Below are 21,180 nucleotides of genomic sequence, written 5' to 3' on the forward strand. Positions count from 1 at the left end.
TGTTTACCCCCGCCTACCTCCAATCCAAATAACATAAGGGAATTTGTCTCCTTCCATCTGGGTGGATCGGAGGGCCTATAGAGTAGTCGTAACCCTTCATCCGCCCGCTCTGCTCATTGTGGCCCGCGACTGGTTACCAAGTTGCTTAAGTGGCCCTCGTGCTTCAAAAGGTTGGGCACCCCTGATCTAGCTCAACCATAAAAATAAATAAAATAAAAAATTTCGTACAATCCCATATACCCAATTGTTTACCCACAGTTGATCCAGAGGAAGGCAAAAAACCCCAGAAGAGCATGATCCAATTTGCTACACTGGCACAGTGAGTCTGCAATTCAAGGGCATAGTGAGACTGCATTAATGGGCTCACTGGCACAGTGGGGCTGAAATTAATGGGCACAGAGAGGCTGCATTGATGGGCACACTGAGGCTGCATTGATGGGCACACTGGCACAATGAGGCTGCATTGATGGGCATACTGGCACAGTAAGCCTGCAATTTATTGGGCACAGTGAGGCTGCATTTATGAGCACACTGGCATGGTGAGGCTGCAATTAATGGGCACAGTGTGGCTGCATTGATGAAGGGCACAGAGTGAGGCTGCATTGATGGGCACAGTGAGGCTGCATTTGATTAGCGCACTGTGTGGCTGAAATTAATTGACACAGTGAGGCTGCATATAGTTACATACTGTAGTTACATAGTAGGTGAGGTTGAAAAAAGACACAAGTCCATCATGTCCAACCTATGTGTGTGATTATATGTCAGTATTACCTTGTATACCCCTGTATGTTGTGGTTGTTCAGGTGCTTATCTAATGTCACGTACCTAGTGGATGAGCCCAATCTGCAGGGGACGGCCTCTCTTGTGGCTCTGACTCGAGGCCCTTGGTAGGGTAAATAGGAGGCACAGGGGTCAGAAGTGGCAAGAGTGCCTGGCAGGCTCAACAGCAGGAGGTTGGTCTGGAGTTCAAGACGCACTGTACAGAAGGACAGCGGGCCTAACTGAAAGGTAGACAGGAACCTGGAAAAAGCTGGATCAGCAGACAGGTGCAGCAGACTGGAACTGGACAGCAGACTGGACCTGGACAGCAGACTGGAACTGCACAGCAGACTGGAACTGGACAGCAGACTGGAACTGGACAGCAGACTGGAACTGCACAGCAGACTGGAACTGGACAGCAGACTGGAACTGGACAGCAGACTGGAACCTGGAATAAGCTGGATCAGCAGACAGGTGCAGCAGACTGGAACTGGACAGCAGACTGGACCTGGACAGCAGACTGGAACTGCACAGCAGACTGGAACTGGACAGCAGACTGGACCTGGACAGCAGACTGGAACTGCACAGCAGACTGGAACTGGACAGCAGACTGGAACTGGACAGCAGACTGGAACTGGACAGCAGACTTGAACCTGGAACAAGTTGAATTAGCAGACAGGTGCAGCAGACTGGAACTGGACAGCAGACTGGACCTGGAGGGTCAAGCAAGCCATGTCGGTTATCAGGCGGAGGGTAGAGGGACCAGAGGAGCAGGCAGAAGAGAAGTCAGACAGGCCAAGGTCGGCTGCAGGTGGATGACAGGGATGGTCGGGAGCAAGCCGGGTAAAGTACTGGAACAGGTTTCAGGAATCAAGACACACGTAACTCTGTAGAGCAGACAGCAAAGTCCCAGTGTGTTTGGTTTAAATAGCCCGCCTGGTGTTAATGGGTGCGCGCACTCTCGTGCGCGTACACGAGCGTACACGCGATTGCGCACCAGCAAATTCAGGACGCCTGTTACTGGCAGGATCTTCCTGACATCTAATCGTTTTTAGAAACTATCGATGCCCCCCGCTGAGCCCCCGCCTGTGGAATATGGTATGCACAGTGAGGCTGCATGTAATGTGCACAATGAGGCTGCAATTGACGAGCACACTGAGGCTGAATTTGATGGGCACAGTGAGGCTGCAATCAATGGGCACAGGGAGGCTGCAATCGATGGGCACAGTGAGGCTGCATATGATGGGCACAGTGAAGCTACATTTGACAGGCACAGTGAGGCTGCAATTTATGTATTTTTTTGTATTTTTCAGTTTGTTTTCGCTCCCCCAAAAATTTTGAGCACCAGCCGCCACTGCATTTGACCCTTGCTTCACAGGCATTATTGAACCTCAAATAGTGCTCCAAGTAACTCCTGAGTCCATGAACTTTTTACTTGTCAAAAGAGGGCCCTACACAACTACTGAGGGGTAGGCCTTATTACAGCAGAAAAATAATAATGCTTTAGAGTGTTGGCTTCTCCAATAAACTGAACAATCTGACACCTAGAAATATTAGTAAATGCAAAGCTGTTAATTCTGAGGCTAAAGCAAGTTTGATGAACTTTTATGTTCATCCCTAAAAACCTCTAGCTAGTGATATTGAAGCTCTCTGTGACAACCAAGATCTGACAAGCACATAATAATGGTCTTAATAATTATATGTGGAAGAACTACTTTCTGAGCAGCAGACTAGACGGATGGCATGGGACACTCTTCAAGGAAGAGGAAAACATCACTCATTATGCTTGTTTATCCTTACACAAACACAGCTCTATGTAATAGGATGCATGTATGACATAGCTCATAACTGATCAGATCTGAAGGATTTCCAGCAATGTTTCTACATTCCATTAATTTACTAACATCTCTCTTCCACTAAGGAAATGCTTGCTGATATCTTGAGTATTTCTACACATCTGTCATTGATTCTCAGATATAGAAGATCATTTTTAATTAGATTTATTTATAGGGCACTGCAAAAAGCATCAATGATGTTCTACGGACAGTAACTCATAGAAAGATATCATAAACAATTTCTTACTAAAGACTAGTTGTTATTAGTACTCATTGGTTATCATGGTTTACTACACTGTATATTAGGGTGACCAGACATCCCCAGTTTCAGGGGACAGTCCCCTGATTGAGGACCCTGTCCCTGGACCAAGTCTGTCCCTGGTTATGTCCCCAGATTAGATTTAATAGGGGGCAGGGGCAATTTCAAAGACAATCAGTGCAGAATTAAAAGCATAGGGGGGTTGTATTTTTCCCATTATCTGTGCCCCTTTCTGATGATCATGTGCTGGTCGGAGCGGAGGGAATATTTCTTTAGTTTCGGGCGCATGCCCATTCAGCTTCGCTTGCATGTTATTCTGCCTTGGCTTACATCCTGGCCAGCCACCTGCCTATCTCCTTGCCTTCCCTGGCGGAGTGATCTTCCTCCTCTCCCCATCCAGTAGTAGCCGGGGCCCAAAGAGTAAGACTTGAGAGGCTGTGAGGCAGGCGGCGACGGGCAGAGAGTCGCTGATTGTTGCTATTACTAGTAAAGAAAAAATATGTCCCCGGATTTCATTTTAAAAATCTGGTCACCTTACTGTATATATCAATATTCCAGTTTGTAGATTCTTGGATATCTACAGAAGAGCAGAGAACAACCATCAGCACTACAGGTGAGTAAAGGTCTCAAATCTCCGGGTCTATATTGATGGTAAGTTAGTATTTATCTTCTGTTTCACTGCACCCAGGCAAGAACAGGCCATGAGGAACTCTGCACCATGTCGCCTTGCTGCCCACTTCAGAATCCTTAGCACAATCTGAAATAAAAAAAGAGGGTGCCATATCCTAGTGCATTATCTTTTTTATTATAATTTATTATAAATTGGTCTCAAGATAATGCACTAGTGTCACATTTCCATGTACCTTATTAGATGAGCCCGGTTATGCAGAGGAAGGCCTCCCTTACGTATCTGACTCGCAGCCCCTGTTAGAGTAGACATGGGACCTGAGAGTACAGAATGGTATGAGGGCCTGACAGGTAGGTAGTCAGGAGAGTTGCTCTAAAGTTCCTGATACTGTTGGGATGAGATATCTGCACAACAAGCCATAGAGGAGCTGGGTCAGCACAGCAGGCAGTAGAGGAGCTGGGTCAGCACAGCAGGATAGTCCTGAGAGGTCTGGAGCACAGAGGAGCACAGGCACATAAAGGTTGGAGAAACCAGACAGGTGCAGCGGCAGAGGCAGGTCAGGTACAAGCTTGGTTGGCAACGGGAGGACAGCGAGGTAACAAAAGGAGCAGGCAGGATCAACGACAGGGACAAGCCAGGGTCGTGTACAGGCAGCAGTCAGGAGTAGTCAACGGCAAGCCGGATCGTAACACAGGAAGAGAATTTCAAGGCAGATTACAGGTAGCAGGGGTCACAGGAAGATTCAGATCAGACAGCACTGTTCCTGTCTGCATATCCTGTTTAAATAGGTCGTTTGGCACCAACAACAACGCGCGTGCGCAACCGCGCACACAGACGTGCACCAGCACGACAAGCACTGTGTCTTCTACTGGGAACTGTGTCTGTCTTCTACTGGGAACTAGGCCCATGCGCCCCCCTTTTGTCTTTGTTTCATTGTGTACAGAGGAGCACCTGTTCTGGTCCTAGGCTGCAGCCTCTCTGATTGATAGTGACAAAGAGATCGCTCAACAAATGGTACATTTTTGGATCTGTATAGAAAAGCTCAACATACATATTGCCAACACAACCGGCGATCTTTAAATAAAATCCCATTTTTTTTTCAAGATAGTCACTTCACAGAGGAAGAATGCAACACTTCAGTGGCCCTGCATGTCCCCAAAACATTGCATTAGTACCCCTTACATGTCCCCAAAACATTGCATTAGTACCCCTTCGTTAGGTGTTGCATGCCTGATGAAGGGGTCCTGAGCAGTGCCAAAAGTTGCAATCTTTCTCTGTGATGTGATCATCATGAATAAAATATTTGGACATTATTTTAAGATCCCTGGTGTACTGCTGATGTCTGATGTTATAAGTTTCCAGCTGGCAGTTGCTCCAAGACCCAATTACTTTCTAGCCTACCACAAGAACATGTGTGATAGGGGAATATTGTGTAGCACTTTACCCGTAGGGCTTGCTGAGTGTTGACTTCATAGGCCTCTCTCTGGTTACCTGCAGCTGTTTGCTATTTGTTCCCACTTAGATGCTGGGGGTTCCCACTTGATTGCTGAGGGTTTCCCACTTTGGTGCTAGGGGTCCCTGCTTGGTTGCTAGGAGTTCTGGCTTGTCCCACCCTTACTCCCGTTTACTCGTTACTCAATAACTAGTCCAGGGTATTTGCCTTTTTGTATTTTTTTTTGGAACTTGGATGGGAGAAGGTATGAGTGGGATGAATAGTATACTCCAACTGGAACTATCTACAAAGGATAAGGACAACTCTCACTTGGCCTCACCGGATTGGTAGTAGAAGCAGTCACACTTCTCTGACCATACAGCCACATGTATGGAAGGGTTAAGTCTTCTTTCTCTCACTAGCAGCAGACTTGATGCACTAAATTATCTTCAGGATACTCTCTAGTATCCCCTTTACTGACACCCATCCACTGATTCTTCTAGCTGAAGGGAGCGGCCCTCACTCAACAGGCCCCAAAGATGCAGATCTGTACTCACAGTAGGCAGTAGGCCCCTCCCTCCTGGACTCAGCTCCCTGGCTCAACTGACTCTGAGGACATGTACTCTGTGGCTTTTTATACAGTATCCCAACATGCAATGTAGCATTTTCTCTCTGCCAATTGCGAGGGCTGTGCACCCTTCCCACTGTCTAATATGCCTCCCTGTTGGACCAGTGGAGGACAGTCAGAACATGCTGAGCTGCACCTAAGTACAATGAGCAGACCTAACCAATAGATCCTGCTCCCTGGTAGGCAGAGAGCACTCCAATTTTTGCCTCACGATCTTCCTGTTAAGCAGAAAGACCAAAAACTATACTCTCTTCTAGCACCTACCTAGGAGGGTGCTACATCCACCCCCCACCAATACAAGCCATGTCCTCTATGGCTTCGGCCCCTACAAAAATACCTGTAAAAAAATAGAGTATCCCGCAAACTTGGAAAGGGGGAAAAGGGAAATAACACATGTACAGGGCCATGGAGCATACCCCATATGTGGCCACTTAGCAAAATCAATTCTGAAGAAAAATATAGATCTCCGCTGTACAAATATTTACATTATTTTTAACCACTTCCCGCCTGGCCTATGGCCGATTTACGTCCGGGAAGTGGTTGTGAAATCCTGACAGGACGTCCATGGACGTCCTGCAGGATTTCATGCCGCGCGCGCCCGTGGGGGCGCGCAGCGCGGCGATCGGTGATGCGGGGTGTCAGTCTGACACCCTGCATCACCGATCTCGGTAAAGAGCCTCCGGCGGAGACTCTTTACCACGTGATCAGCCGTGTCCAACCACGGCTGATCACGATGTAAACAGGACATCGGCGGCTCTCCTGACAGGGGGGTTCGCGCTGATTGTTTATCAGCGCAGCCCCCCCTCAGGTCGCCACATGGACCACCAGGGAAGCCCACCAAACATGGACAAAAAAAAAAAAGTCTTAAAAAAAAAAAAAGCTTTTTTAAAAAAAAAAAAAAAAGATGCCAATCAGTGCCCACAAATGGGCACTGACTGGCAACATGGGTAGATCAGTGCTGTCCCACAATTTCCATCAGTGCCACCCCAAGTGTCCATCAGTGCCACCCCACAGTGTCCATCAGTGCCACCCCACAGTGTCCATCAGTGCCACCCCACAGTGCCCATCCATGCCCAGTGCCCACCTATCAGTGCCCATCTGTGCCACCCATAAGTATTCATCAGTGCCGCCCATGAGTGCCCATCTGTGCCGCCTATGAGTGCCCATCAGTGCCGCCCATGAGTGCCCATCAGTGCCGCCTATGTGTGCCCATCAGTGCCGCCTATGTGTGCCCATCAGTGCCGCCTATGTGTGCCCATCAGTGCCGCATACCAGTGCCGCCAATCAGTGCCACCTCATCTGTGCCCATCAGTACTACCTCATCAATGTCCATCAGTGCCATCTCATCGGTGCCCATCAGTGCCGCCATTTCAGTGCCCGTATTTGAAAGAGAAACTTACTTATTTACAAAAAAATTAACAGAAAAAAATAAAAACGTAATATTTTTTCCAAAATTTTCAGTCTTTTTTTAGTTGTTGCGCAAAAAAAAAAATCGCAGAGGTGATCAAATACCACCAAAAGAAAGCTCTATTTGTGGGGAAAAAAGGACGCCAATTTTGTTTGGGAGCCACGTCGCAGGACCGCGCAATTGTCATTCAAAGTGCGACAGTGCTGAAAGCTGAAAATTGGCTTGGGCGGGAAGGTGCGTAAGTGCGTGGTATGGAAGTGGTTAAAGAGAATTTTTGCCAGGTGCACTAAGTTAGTGCACTCACCACCAAACAATACTGAATAATGGAGAAATGGCTGAACACCCCTAACTAACTATGCAACACATAACATTTTTACATATGTACAAAATTGTCAAAAAAAGACTAATGTTTGTATTGTAATTGCAGTTCTGATGTTATAAAGTAAAAGTTTAGGCAGTGACTACTAGACCATAGAATTCCTTTAAATAAAATGATAATGTTCAGAACTGTCCCTATGATTGAAGAAAAGAGTGGCAATAGACAGCATAATAATACCTATTGGTTAAAACTGTACTGTTTTGATTTTTTTTATACCTGATAAGGAATACATATTAACCACTTAAGACCCGGACCATTATGCAGGTAAAGGACCTGGCCCCTTTTTGCAATTCGGCACTGTGTCGCTTTAACAGACAATTGCGCGATCGTGCAACGTGGCTCCCAAACAAAATTGTCTTCTTTTTTTCCCCACAAATATAGCTTTCTTTTGGTGGTATTTGAGCACCTCTGCGGTTTTTATTTTTTGTGCTTTAAACAAAAATAGAGCGACAATTTTGAAAAAAATCCATATTTTTTACTTTTTGCTATAATAAATATCCCCCAAAAAATATATAAAAAAATATATTTTTTCCTCAGTTTAGGCCGATACGTATTCTTCTACATATTTTTGGTAAAAAAAAATAAAAAATCGCAATAAGCATTTATTGATTGGTTTGCGCAAAAGTTATAGCGTTTATACACTAGGGGATAGTTTTATGGCATTTTTATTAATAATTTTTTTTTTACTAGTAATGGCGGCGATCAGCGAATTTTTTTGTGACTGCGACATTATGGCAGACACGGTAGAGAGAGAAAACAACCGCTCAGTAGTCTTCAAAGAACCTCCTCACTGGAACCAAATCATGGGTGCCGGCAATGCAATAGTGATGCAAAAATACGAAGGAAACTTGGACAGCCGCACTCCAAAAATGGTCTTTTAATTAAAATCGATCACAAAATGAACATGCCACAGCAAAAAAATTGGAACAAAAGCTAACGTTTCGCACTGTAGCTTCAGCGCTTAGTCATAGCTAGTACACACATGAAATGTTTGTTGAAAATATATATACTTCACCTCACTGGTCACATGATCAGCGAGATGATGATTGGAGGCCTAGTGAACGAGCAATGAACTTGTAAACTAGTGTCTCCTGTGAACCCAGGTGAATCAAGACATGTGATTGAAAAAACATTTTCCCCTCCACACACCCATACACTATCTACAAATCTATATGTATTGGGCCAGATTCAGGTAGATCCGCGCAATATTTGCGTGGGCAAAGGGCAACGATTTTTGCTCTGCGCCCACGCAAATATTTTGATATGCCCGCGATTCACGGAGCAGTAGCTCCGTAAATTGCGCGGGCGCTATGCTAAATAGCCCGGCGTAAGGGCGCCTAATGTAAATGATCCCGCCGGGGGCGGGAATCATTTAAATTAGGTGCGCTCCCGCGCCGAGCGAACAGCGCATGCTCCGTCGGGAAACTTTCCTGACGTGCATTGCGGCAAATGACGTCACAAGGACGTCATTTGCTTCTAAGTGAACGTGAATGGCGTCCAGCGCCATTCACGAATCACTTACGTAAACGACGTGAAATTTAAATTTCACGAGCGGGAAGGGCGGCTATACTTTAGCATTGGCTGCCCCTGCTATAGCAGGAGCAACCTTGCGCTAAAGTCGCCGTACGGAAACTCCGTACCTTGCGTGCGCAGGGCCCGCGCAACTTTTGTGAATCGGTGGTAGTATGCAATTTGCATACTATACGCCGATCACAATGGCCGCGCCCCCTAGCGGACAACGCAAGAATGCAGCCTGAGATATGAAGGCATAAGGAGGCTTATGCCTGTCATATCCTAGGCTGCAGTCCGCGTAGCGATGTTCCTGAATCAGGGGCATTCGCTACGCGGGAGCAAAACAGCTATTGCACCGCGCAACCTATGGTTGCGCGGGCGCAATAGCTTCTTGAATCTGGGCCATTGTTTGTTTGGATGTTGTGATAAAACAAGGTGAAAAATGTGACAATGAATGTGAATTATATCTTGATATGTTGTGTAGAGTGACTAAATGAATGAAAAGATAAATGAATGAATAAATAAAGTAAAAAAAAATATATGTAATGAATATACTGTATTAGTGTATAATGAGAAAAAGTAATAAAGATCACAAAGAATAGTGATGTAGTGATAAATGCTATGCGTATTGTGTAATGCGGTGAGGTGTGAATGTATGTATTGTGGTATCCATAAACCACTGTTAATATGTGTTGTTTGTGAATTAGGTGATGAATATCAAAACAAAACAAAACAAAACAAACAAAAAAATAGTAATGAGAACCAAGATGTGAACATCATGCATAGGGTGACCAGAAAAGAGTGTTTTCATGTATAAAAAATATTTTTTTGTTAAACAAGATCCCTAATCTCCGGATCGTGTATATTGTAGTGCTAAAAGATATGTTAAATATTGTGTGAATAATAATGGAAATGCTAATAATAAATGAAAGTGAAGATTTATAAATTAACATTTCAATCTTGGTTTCTTGTTTTTTGTTATTATTTGTTATTATTATTTTTCACTTTTTGTTTTTTCATTATTAATTATTGTTATTTGTTTTTAGTTCTTATTTTTCTGGCTTATTGTGTTCTGAGCTTCAGATTTCAAGTATTGCACCTGAACTTCGAACTTCTTGGTTTATGAAAGGACTAGAATGATCTGTGGGAAGTCTGCATGATTATAAACCCACATTAAAACTAAAAATAGAATAGAATAAATCTCAACAAAATTGTGGGCCATCTCGTCATAGATCCAGGTAATCAATCATGACAGATACACCGGGACATATTAACCACTTCCATACCAGGCACTTACGCACCTTCCCGCCCAAGCCAATTTTCAGCTTTCAGCACTGTCGCACTTTGAATGACAATTGCGCGGTCCTGCGACGTGGCTCCCAAACAAAATTGGCGTCCTTTTTTCCCCACAAATAGAGCTTTCTTTTGGTGGTATTTGATCACCTCTGCGATTTTTTTTTTTTGCGCAACAACTAAAAAAAGACTGACAATTTTGAAAAAAAATACGTTTTTATTTTTTCTGTTAATTTTTTTGTAAATAAGTAAATTTTCTCTTTCAATTACAAGCACTGATATGGCGGCACTGATGGGCACCGATGAGATGGCACTGATGGACATTGATGAGGTAGTACTGATGGGCACAGATGAGGTGGCACTGATTGGCGGCACTGGTATGCGGCACTGATGGGCACACATAGGCGGCACTGATGGGCACACATAGGCGGCACTGATGGGCACTCATGGGCGGCACTGATGGGCACTCATGGGCGGCACTGGGCACTCATAGGCGGCACAGATGGGCACTCATGGGCGGCACTTATGGGTGGCACTGATGGATACTTATGGGTGGCACAGATGGGCACTGATAGGTGGGCACTGGGCATGGATGGACACTGTGGGGTGGCACTGATGGACACTGTGGGGCAGCACTGATCTACCCATGTTGCCAGTCAGTGCCCATTTGTGGGCACTGATTGGCATCTTTTTTTTTTTAAAAAAAAGCTTTTTTTTTTTTAAGACTTTTTTTTTTCAATGCTTTTTTTTGTTTTGTTTGGTGGGCTTCCCTGGTGGTCCATGTGGCGATCCGAGGGGGGCTGTGCTGATAAACAATCAGCGCGAACCCCCCCTGTCAGGAGAGCCGCCGATCGGCTCTCCTTTACTCGCGTCTGTCAGACGCGAGTGAGGAAGAGCCATCAGCCGCTCTTCCTGTTTACATCGTGATCAGCCGTGATTCGACACGGCTGATCACATGGTAAAGAGTCTCCGCCGGACACCCCGCATCACCGATCGCCACGCTGCGTGCCCCCACGGGCGCGCGCGGCATGAAATCCTGCAGGACGTCCATGGACGTCCTGTCAGGATTTCAGAACCACTTCCCGGACGTAAATCGGCCATAGGCCGGGCGGGAAGTGGTTAAAGGACGGAGTATAATGATGTTAATGCAATGTTATGTCATACTATACTGTGTTATACTGATGTGATGAAACTACCATGATATCGTATCCAAAACGCTAGATGGTGAACATGTATCAAAAACTAGTATAAAAACAGATATAAAGAGCTTATTAATGATAACATGGAATTGGAATAGGGAATACTATTAATATGACTATTTAGAAGCAAATGTCCTAGTTAGACGAAAGAAATGCAAATGTCTTCTCAATAAAATGAACAGTAATACTAAATTGTATTAATAGTGCAGTATATCACATAAGCGATCTTGATTGCAAAAAGAAGGGGGTTTACACTTTCTATTAATGTTTCATTGTTGTAATAGTTGTAGTGCTGAAAAATGTTACATGCAGGCAAAAATGGCAACCCATGGGTTAACCAGACAGGGCTGGCCAGAAAGAGCTAGCATCTTGCTAGTTGGAAACACCATGCAATGTCTGGTTAGATTGTTGTGTGTAGGGTGTGTTTCCCTATCACATGTGTCCATAAACCCAAAGAATGTAATGTCAAACTAGCCATAAGCTGAGCATTGGGCAAATGACTACGCATATAACAATAACTAAACATCCATATCAAAGAATGTTTAGTTTGAAACTCAATGACATAAAGAACATCATAAAAATGAAATTAAAAATATAAACCATATCTTACAGCTATAGTATTCCATGATAACCAAATGCATGTATAGCAACACAGTGAATGGACTCTAGTAAAAAAATTTTAAATACGATAATTTAAAACATATACAGACATATATTAATGATCATGCTGAGCACTAAAATTATAAGATTAAATACCCTATGCCCTTGGTACTACAATGAGTATGTTATGGGTACAAATATATTGTTAAAAACCCTTGTCTTATCATCAATCCGGAAACGAAACAACCACTCAGTTGATACATGGCAGAAGGACGAGGAAAAATATATAGAATGGAAAAAGTTTTTTTTACAGAACTCTCACAGATATACATAAAGAAGGTGGGAACATGTACCTATAGGAGATGAAAAAAGGCAAATGAAAAGACACACTATACCACCTAATCAAAAAACCAAAGGTTTCTCTAGTTCGTATATCTGGAGTCTGGGCTACATAATAGCCTCCATGATCTTCAGTCAAATCTAGAGACAATCGGTGGACAATGTGTCTCGTTGCGTGTATGGTCATGTTCCCAAACATTAGTCCAACGAGAACTGGCTGAAACTAGACAATTTTTTAGAAAGAATATTCTACTATAAAATGATATGAGGAGACTGATGATGATGTAAAGGGTGAAAGGCCCGTAGTTGGTAACAACACAGGAGGGGAAATGGCAAATAACTAACTCACCAATGCATGAAGAAACTGTGTATTACCGACAAAGTGTAGTAGACATATCAGCAGCCCATGTCGGAACCATCAGCAAAAACCTTTGTTTTTTTGTTGAGATTTATTCTATTCTATTTTTAGTTTTAATGTGGGTTTATAATCATGCAGACTTCCCACAGATCATTCTAGTCCTTCCATAAACCAAGAAGTTCAAAGTTCAGGTGTAATACTTGAAATCTGAAGCTCAGAACACAATAAGCCAGAAAAATAAGAACTAAAAACAAATAACAATAATTAATAATGAAAAAACAAAAAGTGAAAAATAATAATAACAAATAATAACAAAAAACAAGAAATCAAGATTGAAATGTTAATTTATAAATCTTCACTTTCATTTATTATTAGCATTTCCATTATTATTCACACAATATTTAACATATCTTTTAGCACTACAATATACACGATCCGGAGATTAGGGATCATGCTTAACAACATTTTTTTTTTTATACATCAAAACACTAGTTTTCTGGTCACCCTATGCATGATGTTCACATCTTGGTTATCATTACTATTTTTTTGTTTGTTTTGTTTTGTTTTGATATTCATCACCTAATTCACAAACAACACATATTAATAGTGGTTTATGGATACCACAATACATACATTCACACCTCACCGCATTACACATTACGCATAGCATTTATCACTACATCACTATTCTTTGTGATCTTTATTACTTTTTCTCATTATACACTAATATATTCGTTACATATACATTTTTTTACTTTATTTATAAGATATAATTCACATTCATTGTCACATTTTTCAATTTTTCACCTTGTTTTATCACAACATCCAAACAAACAATACATATAGATTTGTAGATAGTGTATGGGTGTGTGGAGGGGAAAAGGTTTTTTCAATCACATGTCTTGATTCACCTGGGTTCACAGGAGACACTAGTTTACCAGTTCATTGCTCGTTCACTAGGCCTCCAATCATCATCTCGCTGATCATGTGACCAGTGAGGTGAGGTTTATATATTTTCAACAAACATTTGATGTGTGTACTAGCTATGACTAAGCACTGAAGCTACAGTGTGAAACGTTAGCTTTTGTTCCAATTTTTTTGCTGTAGCATGTTCATTTTGTGATCGATTTTAATTAAAAGAACATTTTTGGAGTGCGGCTGTCCAAGTTTCCTTCGCATTTTTGCATTATGGCAGACACATCGGACACTTTTGACACATTTTTGGGACCATTGTCATAACGAAAAGTGCTATAAAAATGCACTGATTACTGTGATGGCAGTGACAATGGCAGTGAAGGGGTTAACCACTAGAGGGCGCTAAGGGGTTAAGTGTGCCCTAAGAGAGTGATTCTTACTGTTGGGGGCGTGGCTGGACGTGTGACGTCACTGATAGTCGTTCCCTATAACAGGGAACAGACCATAAGTGACAGGCCACAGAGAAGAACGGGGAAGGTTTGTTTACACTCACCTCTCCCCGTTCTTCAGCTCCTGTGACCCGAGCTTCGGACCGGGTCGCGGGCACGACCCATGGCTGGGCACTTAAAGGGCAACGTACCTGTACGTGCTTGTGCCCAGTCGTGCCATTCTGTCTACGTATATCAGCGTTAGGCGGTCCTCAAGTGGTTAATAGAATAATAAGAGAAATACATTGGATACTATGGCTGACCTCACCTTTTACAATATTGGTTCCCTGGCTTTCTCACCGATTCAGTGGCTTTTAAAGATCACTGAACACGTTCATACATGTCCTGGGTCAGTAAGTAGACAGGTGTAGCCTTCTGTCTCCACTGCAGGTGACACTCAATCACTAAGAGAGTGGAAGTCATGGGGAGCAGGGTTGCTCTATGGCAGGCATGTCCAAAGTCTGGGTCTGGCATGTTTTATTCGAGTGGGTAGAGTAGGGAAAGGTACCTCAACTGTGAAGGACAGTATTAGCGGTTAGGGGTTGCATCTCTCTGTATACCTTTCTGTTTGGGCACGAGATGGCCGGGCCGCATTCTGTCCCTTATCAACAGATACTATCAGTTTGGCTAAAACTTGCTTCTTCAGGTTATAATGCCACGTACACAATGTCGTTTTTGGTGATGAAAAAAAATGACATTTTTAAAAACGTAATTTAAAATGACCGTGTGTGGGGAAAACGTTGTTTTATGTCTTCTGAAAAACGACAAAAAAAAAATTTGAACATGCTTCAATTTTTTATGTCGTTTTTCAAAACGTTGTTTTTTGTGTCATTTAAAATGATAGTGTGTGGGTAAAACGACGTTTTTAAACCCGCGCATGCTCAGAAGCAAGTTATGACGCGAGCTTGAATGGAACAGAGTGCTGTTGTACGTGCTGAACGTAACCGCGCTTTGCTAGAGCATTTTGAAAAAAACGATGGTGTGTAGGCAATGTCGTTTTTTAAAATTAAGTTTGAAAAACGTCGTTTTGTTTCATGATAAAAAACGTTGTTTTATTTCATGATAAAAAACGTTGTTTTATTTCATCACAAAAAACGACCGTGTGTACGCGGCATTAGAAACTGTAAGTGTGCCCAGCTGGGTAGCTGTCCCTCCGGACCTTTTGTGAACTGTCGCTATACTTCAATACAAGTTTTATATTGCATCTGACTATGTGAATTATTGACACCGCACCACGCTGCACCCCACTTATGTAATGAAGCCAGAGGCATCCAGACAAATAACATTTTTGAAAGAAGGTCAGCAATTACCACTTCACATTTTTTGATTCAGAAGCTGCAAGTCATGATCCTGTCCACTTCCAGGATATGCTGTTAGCTTTAGTGAATCTGCAGGTGTTTAAGATTTCTCCATAGGCTTATATGGATCTAACAGTTATTACTGGAGAAAAACTGAAGCAGCCTGCAAGCTATGGGAGTGGATAGTTGTGAAAAATGCATTCATAAGATTAAGGTATCATGGTCCTGCCAGTATGTTCTATACAACTTGTGGTCCTTTCAATAAAACTCCCCCACAGTTTCCTACTGGCCCATGAACCACATGGACAGTGCTAGTAAACATTAGGAATGATGGGCCAGATTCACAGAAGAAATACGCCGGAGTATCTACTGATACTCCGGCGTATTTTCAAATTTGCCGCGTCGTATCTTTAGTTTGAATCCTCAAACAAAGATACGATGGCTTTTGGCTTCGATCCGACAGGCGTACGCCTTCGGATCGTAGATGTAATACTTCGGCGCCCGCTGGGTGGAGTTTGCGTCGTTTTCCGCGTTGGGTATGCTAATTAGCTGTCTACGGCGATCCACGAAGGTACGCGCGGTCGTCGCATTCTCTTACGTCATCGCTAGTAGGCTTTTCCCGGCGTATAGTTACAGCTTCTATTTCATGGCCTATCTTTAGACTGGCCATGTTAAAGTATGGCCGTCGTTCCCGCGTCGAATTTTAATTTTTTTTTTTTTTTTTTGCGTAAGTCGTCCGTGAATAGGAAAGGACGTAGCTCCTGTCGACGTTCAAAAAATCACGTCGGTGCGACGTAATTTCACGCAAAGCATGAAATTCAAAATATCGGGAAATATCAAAACGGAACATGCGCAGTCGGTTCGGCGCGGGAATGCGCCTAATTTAAATGATCCACGCCCCATTTGAATTAGGTGTGCTTGCGCCGGACGGATTTACGCTACGCCGCCGCAAGTTTACAGGCAAGTGCTAAGTGAATCAAGCACTTGCCCGTAAAACTTGCGGCGGTGTAACGTAAATGAGATACGTTACGCCGCCGCAGATCTATGTGAATCTGCCCTGATGTGTATAAAGGTGTGGTGCTCTTACTCAACTCTCCTAATCACTGATAGTTAAGGGGAGGAGTAAGTGTGCTACACTTTGTATACACATAATTTAAATTAATTTTTCTAGGCAAATGTTGGCTAACATAGTTCTAAATGGGCTTTAGGTAGAGCGCACAAGGATCTCATTCGAGATATTTGATAGTAATAGGAAGCTAAGGGCAGGTCAACTCTTGACATTCTTTAACCCCTTTAACGCCCGCTGCACGGCTATTTACGTCCGCAAAATGGCACGGACAGGCAGATGGGCGTATATATACGTCCTTGCCTTCTAGCAGGTGGGGGGTCCGATCGGGACCCCCTCCGCTGCGTGCGGCGGGCGGATTCCCTCGGGGAGCGATCCGGGACGACGGCACGGCTATTCGTTTATAGCCGCTCCGCCGCGATCACTTCCCCGTGCTTCACTGTGGCGGCGTATCGATCGAGTGATCCTTTTTATAAGGGAGACTCGATCGATGACGTCAGTCCTACAGCCACACCCCCCTACAGTTGTAAACACACACTAGGTGAACCCTAACTCCTACAGCGCCCCCTGTGGTTAACTCCCAAACTGCAATTGTCCGAAGTGTCCGCCATAATGTCGCAGTCACGAAAAAAAAATCGCTGTTCACCGCCAATAGTAGTAAAAAATTTTTTTTTTATAAAAATGCAATGAAACTATCCCCTATTTTGTAAACGCTATAAATTTTGCGCAAACCAATCGATAAACGCTTATTGCGATTTGTTTTACCAAAAATAGGTAGAAGAATACGTATCGGCCTAAACTGAGGAAATTTTTTTTTTTTATATATGTTTTTGGGGGATATTTATTACAGCAAAAAGTAAAAAATATTGCATTTTTTTCAAAATGGTCGCTCTATTTTTGTTTAATAGCGCAAAAAATAAAAACCGCAGAGGTGATCAAATAGCACCAAAAGAAAGCTCTATTTGTGGGGAAAAAAGGACGCCCATTTTGTTTGGGAGACACGTCGCACGACCGCGCAATTGTCTGTTAAAGCGACGCAGTGCCGAATCGCAAAACCTGGCCTGGGCATTTAGCTGCAAAATGGTCCGGGGCTTAAGTGGTTAAACAAGATTTGCATATTACAGCACCTTGGGTTTTTGGGAACCTGGGTCCTAGGATATGTGAAAGGACATGAGACTACCTACATTCCTGATGGAAGTTTATTAAACTGAAAGTAAGTAGGGGAATACTTAAACAACAAGCAGTTTGATAAGAAAAGGAAAGTGCTTAGGTACTGATGGGAAAGAAGACAAGAATGAGGTTGGCTGAGTTTGTTGTAAACTTCTTATTCTTTTGGAGCAAAGTGATAAAGTACAAAAAATAAAAAACAGAGGGAGAAGAAAATGCTTGGCGTAGGCACCTTTCAGACCATAATGCCCTCGGAATGGGGCCTACCATGCCTAATTGTAAATCTGGTCTTGATCGACAGTACTTAAAATAGGTGTTCAGCATGTATTTAGTGTTTGAGGTTTGGAAGCTGCAAACGCTAGCAGTGCTGTCTGCTGGTGCCATATTGTATTTTAGCACAAAGTTGTAGACATAGTTAAGGATGATTTACTAACGGAAGTGGGAATGTTCACATGATAAACTGTGTGAAAGTTCACTTCTGTTATCCAATCATCTGAAAAGAAACCTTCCTTTATTTATTTCTTCTGCATTGCATATGTAGCGCTTCCCCCGGAGGAGCTGCTGGTTGTTTCCGGTGGCACATTTTCCCTCGTGGCTCCCCCAAATTCCTAGGGGTGAATGATGCATATTGCATTTAGTAGAAGTAAAGGAATGTCCGCAACAGGTGCTCTTTGCTGTGCTCTTTATTACCCAGCCGGGTAAAAACGATAAACTTGTAGTAAGGAAAGTAAAGTTTAAGAAGAAAGGAGAACTGCAGATTCAGGCGTGATGATAGGGAAACAGTCCTGCTCCCAAGCGTAATACTTTTCTGCGTCACTCCTGTTTGAGTGGGGTTTAGCGTACCCAGACAGGCCTCTCTCTCACTGACCTGGCAGCCGGAGTATCACTCAAACATTAGTAGGATAAAGCCTCTGCCACAGATCCTCCTTGGTGAACGTCAGGGAGACGCCTCTGCCACAGGCCCTCTCTGATTTGTAGTTACGGAGATGACCCTCCTTAAATTAATTACGCCTGGATCGCCTTCAACTTTTCGCCCAGGTACCGACTGACAGGTGATCAATCCCTCAGTGTCCGGCTACCTTGATCCCTGGTGGTTTGTCGAGGCCCTTTTAGATTGCCAGCCTTTCAATGGCGCTCCTCAGACGGGCTCCCCACCGAACAGCAATACAGCTTGGGATCCTCAAAGGTGGGAACCCAGTGGCTCATTGGGTCTCCGTCGCTGTTCAGATGCTCCGGGCCAACATGGTCCCGGAACCAGGAACACGAGTGGCACGCACGCCCCAGCCAGGTAGGCCATAAAGAAGAAGAAGACCCAGAACCAATGGCATCTGACTCATAAATACCCCGTCCCAGCATGCACAGCGAGACCAAACCCTCCTGATTGGCTGCTGGGAAAGAGCACCCAAGCCTTGACTTCCACTGCTGCCACCTACAGCATCGGGGTTGGAAGAACACCCCAGCACAGCAGAATAGCCCGCAGCACAGCCAAGCTGAGACAGAGACCCTGTTTTGCACATAATAATTTGGATCAGAGTTTAACTACACTCTGATCTCCCTTTAAATTTAACTAGCACTTAACCATAAAGTACCCAGGTGCTACACATAATTGAAAAGAATCTTCAATAAATGTATTATCTGAACATTCCCAACTCTTTTAGTAAATTGGCCTTAATTGTCTCTACAAGAACTGCTCTTTTTGAATGGTCAGACATCAGGGGGTAGATTCAGATAGGAGATACAAAAGCGTATCTCCTGATACGCCGTCGTATCTCTGAGTCTGGCCCGGTCGTATCTATGCGCCTGATTCATAGAATCAGTTACGCATAGATTTCCCTAAGATCTGACCGACGTAAGTCTCTTACGCTGTCGTATCTTAGGCTGCATATTTATGCTGACCACTAGGTGGCGCTTCCATATATTTCCGCGAGGAATATGCAAGTTAGGTAGTTACGCCGATTCAGAAACGTACGTCCGGCGCTTTTTTTTACGTCGTTTACGTTAGGCTTTTTTCGGCGTATAGTTACCCCTGCTATATGAGGCGTATCCTATGTTAAGTATGGTCGTCGTTCCCACATCGAGTTTTAAAAATTTTACGTTGTTTGCGTAAGTCGTTTTCGCGAATAGGGATGTACGTAATTTACATTCACGTCGAAAGCAATGACGTTTTGCTGCGGATTTTCGAGCATGCGCACTGGGATTTTTTCACGGACTGCGCATGCGCCGTTCGTAAAAAACTTCAAATACGCGGGGTCACAGTTAATATGCATAAAACACGCCCACATCATCCACATTTGAATTAAGCGGGCTTGCGCCGACACAGATACGTTACGCTGCCGTAACTAAGGGCGCAAGTTGTATCTGAATACGGAATTTGCGCCCTAAATTATGGCGGCGTGAAGTATCTGAGATACGTTACACCGAGCGGATAGATAGACCATTCTATCTGAATCCAGCCCCAGGTCACTAAATGCTATGAACAGCAATGTAACAGCCCTGAAGTTTTAGCTGTTTACAAAGAAGCTGTTGTGTTTATACAGCAACATTTCCATCAAAGCTACTGATCTCTTTAACAAGGACATTTCCCAACGTTCAGCCTGTGAAGTACACTATAATTTCCTTTTTCCTCCGAATTAAATATTGCGGAATTGATGCAATTATCCTAATGACTTGAATCGACACATGATTCCTGGGTTGCCATTTATTTTTCCTTATGTGCCAGCCTGAAATAAAATCTGTTCCCAGTCCACTTATTTATTCTCACAGACCCATTATATCAATATCCCTTGGGAGAATGGTCATGAATAAACTGAAATGTAGGAGTAAGGAACTTGTAAAAAGCAGAAACCACATTACAAAACATAAAACAAAATAAACATAGATCATTTATTGCTGGGGAGAATTTAAAGGAAGCTGCCATTAGGAGTATGTGTGTTAGCTACCTTATAGGAATATACAGTAGATTAATAATAACAAAATATGATAATTGTAGTGCTACCCCCATTAGGGCCACTTAAAGAATCTGTACCCCACTGGTTGCCCTGATCTTGCAAGTCCTCTGACACCTCTGACAATCTGGGTTCCGACATTCTTGTTGTGAAAAAAAGAGACACACAGTCACGTTAGCAGTTGAATCCTATTTACTAAAAGAATAATAGCAATGAAATTCAGCAAAATAAAATATTCACCTGCTGAGGGTTTACTACGACAAACAACCCTGACACCAAAAACAGTCAAAAGAATGATAACTGCTAAATCTTGTACTCAATACCTCTGACTGGAACCAGATATGGCAAAACACTAAATCTGCCTCCTCCAACATATTAGCATTGGAAACGAATTATAAGGTGTTAACCAGATGGTACCTGGTGCCTGATAGAATAGCCAAATATGTACTGAGTTACTCTGGATAATGCTTTAGGGGTTGTACAACCGCGGGTACATATTTTCATACATGGTGGACGTGTCCTAAAGCACAGAAGTTCTGGAAAAAGATTTTCGAGATAGCAAACATCCTGACCAAATTGAAAATTCCTCCAGACCCTAAATTAGCCCTTTTGAATTTAAATCCCAGTAACTTATTACGCGCACAATTTAAACTACTAACACAACTCTTTACT

The sequence above is a fragment of the Rana temporaria genome, chromosome 10, assembly GCF_905171775.1.
Source record: "Rana temporaria chromosome 10, aRanTem1.1, whole genome shotgun sequence".
Taxonomy (NCBI): domain Eukaryota; kingdom Metazoa; phylum Chordata; class Amphibia; order Anura; family Ranidae; genus Rana; species Rana temporaria.